A 12319-nucleotide genomic window follows, 5' to 3' on the forward strand; every position below is an offset into this window, starting at 1 on the left:
GTCTGGGGGTTGGTCACAGTACAACAATACCACAACAACATACTGGTCTGGGGGTTGGTCACAGTACAACAATACCACAACAACATACTGGTCTGGGGGTTGGTCACAGTACAACAATACCACAACAACATACTGGTCTGGGGGTTGGTCACAGTACAACAATACCACAACAACATACTGGTCTGGGGGTTGGTCATAGTACAACAATACCACAACAACATACTGGTCTGGGGGTTGGTCACAGTACAACAATACCACAACAACATACTGGTCTGGGGGTTGGTCACAGTACAACAATACCACAACAACATACTGGGGGTTGGTCACAGTACAACAATACCACAACAACATACTGGTCTGGGGGTTGGTCACAGTACAACAATACCACAACAACATACTGGTCTGGGGGTTGGTCATAGTACAACAATACCACAACAACATACTGGTCTGGGGGTTGGTCACAGTACAACAATACCACAACAACATACTGGTCTGGGGGTTGGTCACAGTACAACAATACCACAACAACATACTGGGGGTTGGTCACAGTACAACAATACCACAACAACATACTGGTCTGGGGGTTGGTCACAGTACAACAATACCACAACAACATACTGGTCTGGGGGTTGGTCATAGTACAACAATACCACAACAACATACTGGTCTGGGGGTTGGTCACAGTACAACAATACCACAACAACATACTGGTCTGGGGGTTGGTCACAGTACAACAATACCACAACAACATACTGGTCTGGGGGTTGGTCACAGTACAACAAAACCACAACAACATACTGGTCTGGGGGTTGGTCACAGTACAACAATACCACAACAACATACTGGTCTGGGGGTTGGTCACAGTACAACAATACCACAACAACATACTGGTCTGGGGGTTGGTCACAGTACAACAATACCACAACAACATACTGGTCTGGGGGTTGGTCACAGTACAACAATACCACAACAACATACTGGTCTGGGGGTTGGTCACAGTACAACAATACCACAACAACATACTGGGGGTTGGTCACAGTACAACAATACCACAACAACATACTGGGGGTTGCCTCCAAGTTGCCATTTGAATCAGTTCACCCGGCAACCTCTGCCTTCTATGATAGGTTAAATCTAGAAATGGCTTGCTATTGGTTACCAAGTCAAAACAAGTATAAAAGGTCACAGTACAACAATACCACAACAGAATCAGACACTGACATCACTCCTTCTCTCTGTGGACCAGCCATTTCCTTTGGCCCTGTCCCCCTCATCAGACCCCCTCATACCGAGCTATGTAGGGCAGAGGCAGGGGCATACCAAGGACCTCGGACAAAAGGGTTTCAGGCTGGATTAGATTTGGTTTTAACGGTCATATCAGAAACCCGAGAGCTGGCGTATCCAGGTCAAATTCTCATACCCAGGCCAAACGCTGACGAAATCAAAACCGTTTTTAATGGAGGTCAGAGTTCAAATCCCCATGTATCCTGGTCCATAGTGGCACCGTGGTTATGTATAGGTATTCACCATGTTTATGTATAGGTATTCACCATGTTTATGTATAGGTATTCACAATGTTTATGTATATGTATTCACCATGTTTATGTATATGTATAGGTATTCCCCATGTTTATGTATAGGTACTCACCATGTTTATGTATAGGTATTCACCATGTTTAAGTATAGGTATTCACCATGTTTATGTATATGTATAGGTATTAACCATGTTTATGTATAGGTATTCCCCATGTTTATGTATATTCACCATGTTTATTCACCATGTTTATGTATAGGTATTCACCATGTTTATGTATAGGTATTCACCATGTTTATGTATAGGTATTCACCATGTTTATGTATATTCACCATGTTTATTCACCATGTTTATGTATAGGTATTCACCATGTTTATGTATAGGTATTCCCCATGTTTATGTATAGGTATTCCCCATGTTTATGTATAGGTATTCCCCATGTTTATGTATAGGTATTTACCATGTTTATGTATAGGTATTCACCATGTTCATGTATAGGTATTCTCCATGTTTCTGTATAGGTATTCCCTATGTTTATGAATAGGTATTCACCATGTTTATGTATAGGTATTCACCATGTTTATGTATAGGTATTCCCCATATTTGTAAGTCGCTCTGGATAAGAGCGTCTGCTAAATGACTTAAATGTAATGTAAATGTATTCACCATGTTTATGTATTCACCATGTTTATGTATAGGTATTTACCATGTTTATGTATATGTATTCCCCATGTTTATGTATAGGTATTCTCCATGTATATATATAGATATTCACCATGTATATGTATAGGTATTCACCATGTGTATGTATAGTTATTCACCATGTTTATGTATAGATATTCCCCATGTTTATGTATAGGTATTCACCATGTGTATGTATAGGTATTCACCATGTTTATGTATAGGTATTCACCATGTTTATGTATAGCTATTCCCCATGTTTATGTATAGGTATTCACCATGTTTATGTGTAGGTATTCACCATGTTTATGTGTAGGTATTCACCATGTTTATGTATAGCTATTCCCCATGTTAATCTATAGGTATTCCCCATGTTTATGTATAGGTATTCACCATGTTTATGTATAGGTATTCCCCATGTTTATGTATTCCCCATGTTTATGTATAGGTATTCACCATGTTGATGTATTCACCATGTTTATGTATAGGTATTCCCCATGTTTATGTATTCCCCATGTTTATGTATAGGTATTCACCATGTTGATGTATTCACCATGTTTATGTATAGGTATTCACCATGTATATGTATTCACCATGTTTATGTATATGTATTCACCATGTTTATGTATAGGTATTCCCCATGTTTATGTATATTCACCATGTTTATGTATAGGTATTCACCATGTATAGGTATTCCCCATGTTTTTGTATATTCACCATGTTTATGTATAGGTATTCACCATGTATAGGTATTCCCCATGTTTATGTATATTCACCATGTTTATGTATATGTATTCACCATGGGCCTGTTGCACAAAACTAGGATAAGGGATTAAGCCAGGATATCTTGGTGATCCTGGCTCAATTGATCCGTAATCCGGTTGCACTAAAGATGGATAGGGGGCAGGAGGATATGTTATGGTATAAATTACCATGGAGATTTATTCTGTGGAGCTAGCCTGCTCCAGACCAGGCTAAATTCCAGGATCTATTTAATCTCATCCCTAATGTCAGTCAGCAGTCACCACAAATGGAAACCAATAGTTATTTCACTGCTCACTATACATTGTTATCACATATAACTAGACCCACTGTTATTATTTAAACGTTTGTGATCATTAATTTCAATGATTTTGGATAAAAAATGATTTTTAGATGATGTTGCTATCATTAGATAATTTACAGTTTCCCATAGACTATAAGGCTATATATAAAATGATAGAATATTAGGGCCACAGAGGGGAAAAAAACACAAGTCATAATATTGTAACCAGTTGTTTTAAAGGAGGACAGTTGTTAAAATGACAGATGTGGGGCATTTCGTGAAATTGTACTTCAGTATGGTTTCATAAACAAAGACATGCTGATGTGCCAGAATATTAAGTATCACATTGTCATAAGTATCAAAACTGTAAAAACAATATGTAGCTTTTCTGCAGAAAGAACCAGCCTCATAAATTTATGACTTTATCTTCAGTGTGGCCCTAGTACTCTGTCATATAAACAAATACACATTCCATATGAATATAAAAACACAATGTGTAACATTATGTTCCTTTATTGAATAAGGACAAAACAAAGCAGGTAAACCATCAGCTCCTTTCGAAACTGAAGTCACAGTGACTCTACAAGATGGAAAGCACAGAATCCAAGCATATTATACAAAATGATACATACACATTCAAAGGTCTGTATATAACACACCCTGCATGTCTGCACACTAAAATAAATGCAGGACAAATCCATACACATCAACTGAACAGACAAATGAATGGATGCAGTAGCCTCCCTGCAGCCTTGTATTACACACAGTATACCGCACAAACATCATAAGAGGCCAAATTCGTCAAAAAACGAACCCAAAAAAACCCAAATTCCTCTGCCACCGCAGGACATATTTAACCAAAATTGAAAGCACACATACTAACTAAAATAATTCAACACATATTGGTCCCTCAGCAGCCGACCACTGTCGTCATCAGGGAAGATTGCCGGATTGTCCCAGTCCATGGCTGGTGGCACTCTGGGGGCCCTCTCCTTCCTCAGGCAGGCCACATTGTGGAGAACAGCACAAGCCACAGTAATATCACATGCCCTAACAGGGCTGACTCTTAATTTGTGAAGGCAGTGAAAGCGTGCCTTCAGGAGGCCAAAGGTCATTTCAACTCTGGCCCTGGTCCTGGCATGGGCATGGTTGTAGGCCTGCTGTGCTTCCTGGGGGTCTGTGAAAGGTGTCAGGAGAAAAGGCTGGCAGCCATACCCCCTGTCTCCCAGCAACACACCAGAGAATTCACCTGTCAACACAAAATCTCATCATTACTACCTCATAAACACAGTGATATTCTTGACACAGCCATGATGGTTATAAATAGGGGTTGTGTGGCTTACCTTGTGATAGGCACTGATAGATTTCAGAGGCCCGAAAGATTCTGGAGTCATGGACTGAGCCAGGCCATTTTGCCACAACATTGCTGATCACACAGTCAGCATTGCAGACCATCTGAAATCATAAGATGAGGAATATTACACCAATCAATGCACATCACTGGCAATGCAGAGTGTTCGTCAATGGACAATATCAAAAAGTTATGTTCACCTGAACATTAATGCTGTGAAAGGATTTCCTATTCACAAAATCGGCCTCATGGGCACCTGAGGGGGCTTTTATCCTTATGTGTGTGCAGTCCACTGCACCAATGACATTGGGGAAACCTGTCACACAAAGTAATGAGTATCCTACTATGTGTTAACAGTTGTCCTGTAATTTGTAGATCCTCTTACCTGCAATCCTATAGAACTCCTCTTTGATGTCACAGAGTCTTCTGTGGCCAGGGAAGGAGATGAAGACATCTGCTAATGCTTTGATAGCCAGACACACACTCCTTATTGTGCGGCAAATTGTGGCCTTGTTCAGCTGTTCTGCATCCCCCACTGAGTACAGGAAGGCTCCACTAGCAAAAAAGCGCAAGGCCACACAAACCATTTGCTCCACACTCAGTGCATGGCTCCGTGCAGTGCGGTGCTTAATCCTGGGACCCAGTAGTCTGCATAGATACCTGATGCCATCTGCAGAAAACCTGTATCTTTCATATAGATGGTCATCAGGGAAGGCCAGTGGGTCCAACCGGTCCCTGAAGACCCTTTCTCGCCTGAAGGCTCTCCTCAGCACAAGTGCTTCTTCATCCACCACATCTCGCACGAATGGGCATGCCATTGTCAGAGCAGAAAGGAACACACAATTTTGGGCCTTCATATAGGCTAGTGGCCACACCTGGTGCTGGGGGGGTGGGCAAAAGAGGGCGATGCCTTATAACGATGACTTGGTTGTACTGATTGCTGGGAAAATAAAAAAAACCTTAGAAAGATGCCACCGTCCTGTGTGCTCACAATAAGAGCTCATATGTCATGGCTCACTTGACTTTACGAGAATATACCTAATTTTTATTTTAAGCTGTGTCATCTTCTTGGAGCTGGGGGAGGAAAGAAAAATAATGATTAATACATTTGTGTTACAGTTAGCATACAGTGTACATTGAAGGCATATCTCACCTCCCTCTCAAGTTTTTTTATTTCAAGGTCCAGTTTCCTAATTGTCCTCTTTTTTATTTCGGACTCCAGTGCAAGATTTTCCATCTTTTTCTTCTTGTACTGAATGTCTATGTCTGCCAGTTCTATTTGGCGCCGGAGGTGGTTGCCATACAACTTTCTGATAGCTTGTGAGCTCTGTGAACACAATACAATTAGCGCAGCTGGAATTTGGCAGGATGTGGTGTCCTTTTATTAATACGCACTATGTTGCCAGGCTGGTTTTCCCACTGTATAGCATCTGGGTCCTGTAAAAGAAATTAGATTTTTTGATTTTGATGAGGACTCCTCACCATTGTAGAGTAAATAGTACTTTCACAGTCTTAACATGATACCTCATGCCTTCTGGAATCCAGAGAGATGGTCTCCTCCTCATCATCGTCTCCATCATGTGCTGTTGCTGCTGCACTGGGGCCTTCACCCTATCACATTTAATCGGATTCATATTGAAGCTAGTAGACAAGACATGCCAGGCCTACAGTATGCCTTTGATGGAGTACTCACTGGATCAGCATCGTCTGGTGCTTGTGCTGGTGGCTCTAACAGGAACACAGTGCTGCCAGACACTGCAAGGCAATAGGTAAACCAAAGTCAGACAGTCCAAATTGATTCAATATGAATGTGGTTGTATCCCATGTAGAGATGGAAGGACATACCTTGAATGAAGCGGGTGGCATCTTGGGAGGAACCTATGCTCGTCTCTTTCCCCCCAGGGATCCCCTCTAAGACGGGCCTGCCTTTATTTAGCTCCAAGGCCATGTCCTCTGCTGGGGTAAGGTCAGCCTTTGGTGACCCACCACCCGTGCCTTGTCTGTGGGTATTCTTTTTCACTGCTAAAACAGTACAGACAATGTGTGAGCAGGCACCTTCTGGGTACAATATATGCTTGTGCTTTGTTAAATATTAGTCAGGGACCATACCATTCTGCAGAATGTTCTTGTATTTGATTTTGACCTGCTGCCATGTCCGTTTTGGCCCGTTCATGTTTAATCTACACACACACCCACACACACACACACACACACATTTAATGGAGTCACACTGCAAAAAATTACTTGGTATTTTTGTCTTGTTTTCAGTAAAAATATCAAAAAATGTATCATAGCTTTATACAGTGTGATGGAGTTACTTTACACAATTTCACTCATATCTGCAGTGCATTTCAATTAAACATTTAACCGTTTCATAATTACAGTACAACTGCATTTTTGGAGATGTGAATTAAATATTTGAATTGTAATTGTGATGTTTCAGCGGAGCGGTGAGTGTGTAATTGTGCACTACTTACGCATTCAGGCGGTCTGCAATACTTTGCCACGCTTTTTCTCTTTGCTTTATCACTGTGGCGGTGTTGCCTTTCTTCTTAATTATATCTTTTACCTCCTCGTATGCCTCCATGAGGATTTGTGCTTCCGACGGGGAAAAGTACGCGGCTCTAGTTGCCATGGTAAATCAGTTAATCTGTGATCTGTGGCGGGGTCTATTTGAGTGAGCCGTGAGCGCGCACCTATCCAGGATTGGTTTCACCTGGCTTAATGAATCCGTGTCTGCTCATCCTGGCTTGGTCTTTGTGCAACCAATTAAGCCTGGACGCACATGTTTTGGCTTCATTGAGCTCAGCTGAGTCATTTATCCCGGATGTCTTAATTCTACTTTTGTGCAACAGGCCCCATGTTTATGTATAGGTATTCCCCATGTTTATGTATATTCACCATGTTTATGTATAGGTATTCACCATGTATAGGTATTCCCCATGTTTATGTATATTCACCATGTTTATGTATAGGTATTCACCATGTATAGGTATTCCCCATGTATAGGTATTCCCCATGTTTATGTATATGTATTCACCATGTTTATGTATAGGTATTCCCCATGTTTATGTATATTCACCATGTTTATGTATAGGTATTCACCATGTATAGGTATTCCCCATGTTTATGTATAGGTATTCACCATGTATAGGTATTCCCCATGTTTATGTATAGGTATTCACCATGTATAGGTATTCCCCATGTTTATGTATAGGTATTCCCCATGTATCCCGCTCCATAAGGTATTATATAATGTGTTCCATTGTGTATGCATTGGTATCCATTTCTAACAGCAAGCTACTGTAAAAACACTCACTAGAAATACACTGCTGTGACCAGGAAATACATCGAGCATAACTTGAAGCAACAACCCTCTGTCAAACCTATATTTACAAACTGGGATTACTGACTAGTAAACAGAGACTGGGTAATAGTGTGTGTGTGTGTATATCTCTCCACAGCACTGATTCCAAATTGCTATTACACATGCTGCTTGTAAACAGAGATTGGGTAATGGATGTGTGTGTGTCAGATGGTCTCCTCTCTAAATATATCATTGGGTTTGTATGATGGGATGAGTGTCCAGCAAGAGAAACAGTTTTAATGTCTGTAGAAGGGGTAAAGATAACAGGATAACCGTTATAATGTCTGTAGAAGGGGTAGAGATAACAGGATAACCGTTTTAATGTCTGTAGAAGGGGTAGAGATAACAGGATAACAGGTTTAATGTCTGTAGAAGGGGTAGAGACAACAGGATAACAGTTTTAATGTCTGTAGAAGGGGTAGAGATAACAGGATAACCGTTATAATGTCTGTAGAAGGGGTAGAGATAACAGGATAACTGTTTTAATGTCTGTAGAAGAGGTAGAGATAACAGGATAACAGTTATAATGTCTGTAGAAGGGGTAGAGATAACAGGATAACAGTTTTAATGTCTGTAGAAGGGGTAGAGATAACAGGATAACTGTTTTAATGTCTGTAGAAGAGGTAGAGATAACAGGATAACAGTTATAATGTCTGTAGAAGGGGTAGAGATAACAGGATAACAGTTTTAATGTCTGTAGAAGGGGTAGAGATAACAGGATAACCGTTTTAATGTCTGTAGAAGAGGTAGAGATAACAGGATAACTGTTTTAATGTCTGTAGAAGGGGTAGAGATAACAGGATAACCGTTTTAATGTCTGTAGAAGAGGTAGAGATAACAGGATAACAGTTTTAATGTCTGTAGAAGGGGTAGAGATAACAGGATAACTGTTTTAATGTCTGTAGAAGGGGTAGAGATAACAGGATAACCGTTGTAATGTCTGTAGAAGAGGTAGAGATAACAGGATAACCGTTTTAATGTCTGTAGAAGGGGTAGAGACAGCAGGATAACTGTTATGTCTGTAGAAGAGGTAGAGATAACAGGATAACAGTTATAATGTCTGTAGAAGGGGTAGAGATAACAGGATAACAGTTTTAATGTCTGTAGAAGGGGTAGAGATAACAGGATAACTGTTTTAATGTCTGTAGAAGAGGTAGAGATAACAGGATAACAGTTATAATGTCTGTAGAAGGGGTAGAGATAACAGGATAACAGTTTTAATGTCTGTAGAAGGGGTAGAGATAACAGGATAACCGTTTTAATGTCTGTAGAAGAGGTAGAGATAACAGGATAACTGTTTTAATGTCTGTAGAAGGGGTAGAGATAACAGGATAACCGTTTTAATGTCTGTAGAAGAGGTAGAGATAACAGGATAACAGTTTTAATGTCTGTAGAAGGGGTAGAGATAACAGGATAACTGTTTTAATGTCTGTAGAAGGGGTAGAGATAACAGGATAACCGTTGTAATGTCTGTAGAAGAGGTAGAGATAACAGGATAACCGTTTTAATGTCTGTAGAAGGGGTAGAGACAGCAGGATAACTGTTATGTCTGTAGAAGAGGTAGAGATAACAGGATAACAGTTATAATGTCTGTAGAAGGGGTAGAGATAACAGGATAACAGTTTTAATGTCTGTAGAAGGGGTAGAGATAACAGGATAACTGTTTTAATGTCTGTAGAAGAGGTAGAGATAACAGGATAACAGTTATAATGTCTGTAGAAGGGGTAGAGATAACAGGATAACAGTTTTAATGTCTGTAGAAGGGGTAGAGATAACAGGATAACCGTTTTAATGTCTGTAGAAGAGGTAGAGATAACAGGATAACTGTTTTAATGTCTGTAGAAGGGGTAGAGATAACAGGATAACCGTTTTAATGTCTGTAGAAGAGGTAGAGATAACAGGATAACAGTTTTAATGTCTGTAGAAGGGGTAGAGATAACAGGATAACTGTTTTAATGTCTGTAGAAGGGGTAGAGATAACAGGATAACCGTTGTAATGTCTGTAGAAGAGGTAGAGATAACAGGATAACCGTTTTAATGTCTGTAGAAGGGGTAGAGACAGCAGGATAACTGTTATGTCTGTAGAAGAGGTAGAGATAACAGGATAACAGTTTTAATGTCTGTAGAAGGGGTAGAGATAACAGGATACCAGTTTTAATGTCTGTAGAAGGGGTAGAGATAACAGGATAACCGTTATAATGTCTGTAGAAGGGGTAGAGATAACAGGATAACAGTTATAATGTCTGTAGAAGGGGTAGAGATAACAGGATAACAGTTTTAATGTCTGTAGAAGGGGTAGAGATAACAGGATAACTGTTTTAATGTATGTAGAAGAGGTAGAGATAACAGGATAACAGTTTTAATGTCTGTAGAAGGGGTAGAGATAACAGGATAACTGTTTTAATGTCTGTAGAAGAGGTAGAGATAACAGGATAACAGTTTTAATGTCTGTAGAAGGGGTAGAGATAACAGGATAACAGTTTTAATGTCTGTAGAAGAGGTAGAGATAACAGGATAACAGTTTTAATGTCTGTAGAAGAGGTAGAGATAACAGGATAACAGTTTTAATGTCTGTAGAAGGGGTAGAGATAACAGGATAACAGTTTTAATGTCTGTAGAAGGGGTAGAGATAACAGGATAACCGTTTTAATGTCTGTAGAAGGGGTAGAGACAGCAGGATAACTGGTATGTCTGTAGAAGAGGTAGAGATAACAGGATAACAGTTTTAATGTCTGTAGAAGGGGTAGAGATAACAGGATACCAGTTTTAATGTCTGTAGAAGGGGTAGAGATAACAGGATAACCGTTATAATGTCTGTAGAAGGGGTAGAGATAACAGGATAACAGTTATAATGTCTGTAGAAAGGGTAGAGATAACAGGATAACAGTTTTAATGTCTGTAGAAGGGGTAGAGATAACAGGATAACTGTTTTAATGTCTGTAGAAGAGGTAGAGATAACAGGATAACAGTTATAATGTCTGTAGAAGGGGTAGAGATAACAGGATAACAGTTTTAATGTCTGTAGAAGGGGTAGAGATAACATGATAACCGTTTTAATGTCTGTAGAAGAGGTAGAGATAACAGGATAACCGTTTTAATGTCTGTAGAAGGGGTAGAGACAGCAGGATAACTGGTATGTCTGTAGAAGAGGTAGAGATAACAGGATAACAGTTTTAATGTCTGTAGAAGGGGTAGAGATAACAGGATACCAGTTTTAATGTCTGTAGAAGGGGTAGAGATAACAGGATAACAGTTATAATGTCTGTAGAAAGGGTAGAGATAACAGGATAACAGTTGACCATAAGACTGGAGAAGCCACTCATACTGTCTGAGATGGGGGTATATTGACAAACGTGCACTGAAAGAGGCTGCACTGATTGTCTTTCCAAGCTATATTGGCCTTTTTATTTGGATATAATTGGGATGAGATGGTAGTCTAGACAGAGTTTCTGACTGAGGCAGTGCATGATGGTAGAAGGGTGTGTATGGTAGTCTAGACAGAGTTTCTGACTGAGGCAGTGCATGATGGTAGAAGGGTGTGTATGGTAGCCTAGCAGTCTGCTAGGGGGTTTCATTACAGTAGTTGACTTGTCACAGGGGTGTGAGCTGCCTATTTAATGTCAAGCTAAACCAAGACGGCCCTCTTGAGGTTGATTAGCTTCCCACATAGCCATAAAAGGCGCGCAGAGAAACGTCCACAATGTGGGCAGTTGGCTAGACACAGTTCCTTTAGAAAACAGACACATTTATCCTGCTCATTTTAAAAATGGCTAACAGTCCCTAATCACTACCAGCTTACTTGAGCAATTAATCTTTTACAGTCAACTCAGCGTAACGATAGCAGTCGACAGGCAGAAAGAAACAGCCCGTCAAAATGTTACAACGCAACGTCACGATCTGAACGATTGGAAACTATTTCATGCTGGTAAGATTGTTTTACATGACATCCTGCACTAACTGTTCATATATTAACTACATTTCATAATTCATTAGTTTCACTTTAAACCGATTCAACCTAACTAGTTAGTAACATTGTTTGCTTGAAGCTTCAGGAGTCCTTGTTCTCTCAATCGCGTTTCGGCCTGTTGCCTAGCAACGGTCCATCTCCCAAATATGTCCCACATACAACACAGACAAAAACGCTCAGAATGTGGTTCCACGATGTAAGGCTTCGGTTTCCTTTTCCTTTAAAAACATGTACTTGGGAAGTTTGGATTGATATTAAATATGAAAATATATGCAGTTTGCTGTCTGGTTCCAGTTTCTATAGTCAAATATAAATGGCTTATGGATATAGGAAGTCCTAAGTAGTCGACTGGTGGATCTGATAACTACATAACA

The sequence above is a fragment of the Salvelinus fontinalis genome, chromosome 7, assembly GCF_029448725.1.
Source record: "Salvelinus fontinalis isolate EN_2023a chromosome 7, ASM2944872v1, whole genome shotgun sequence".
In the NCBI taxonomy this organism is placed as follows: Eukaryota; Metazoa; Chordata; class Actinopteri; order Salmoniformes; family Salmonidae; genus Salvelinus; species Salvelinus fontinalis.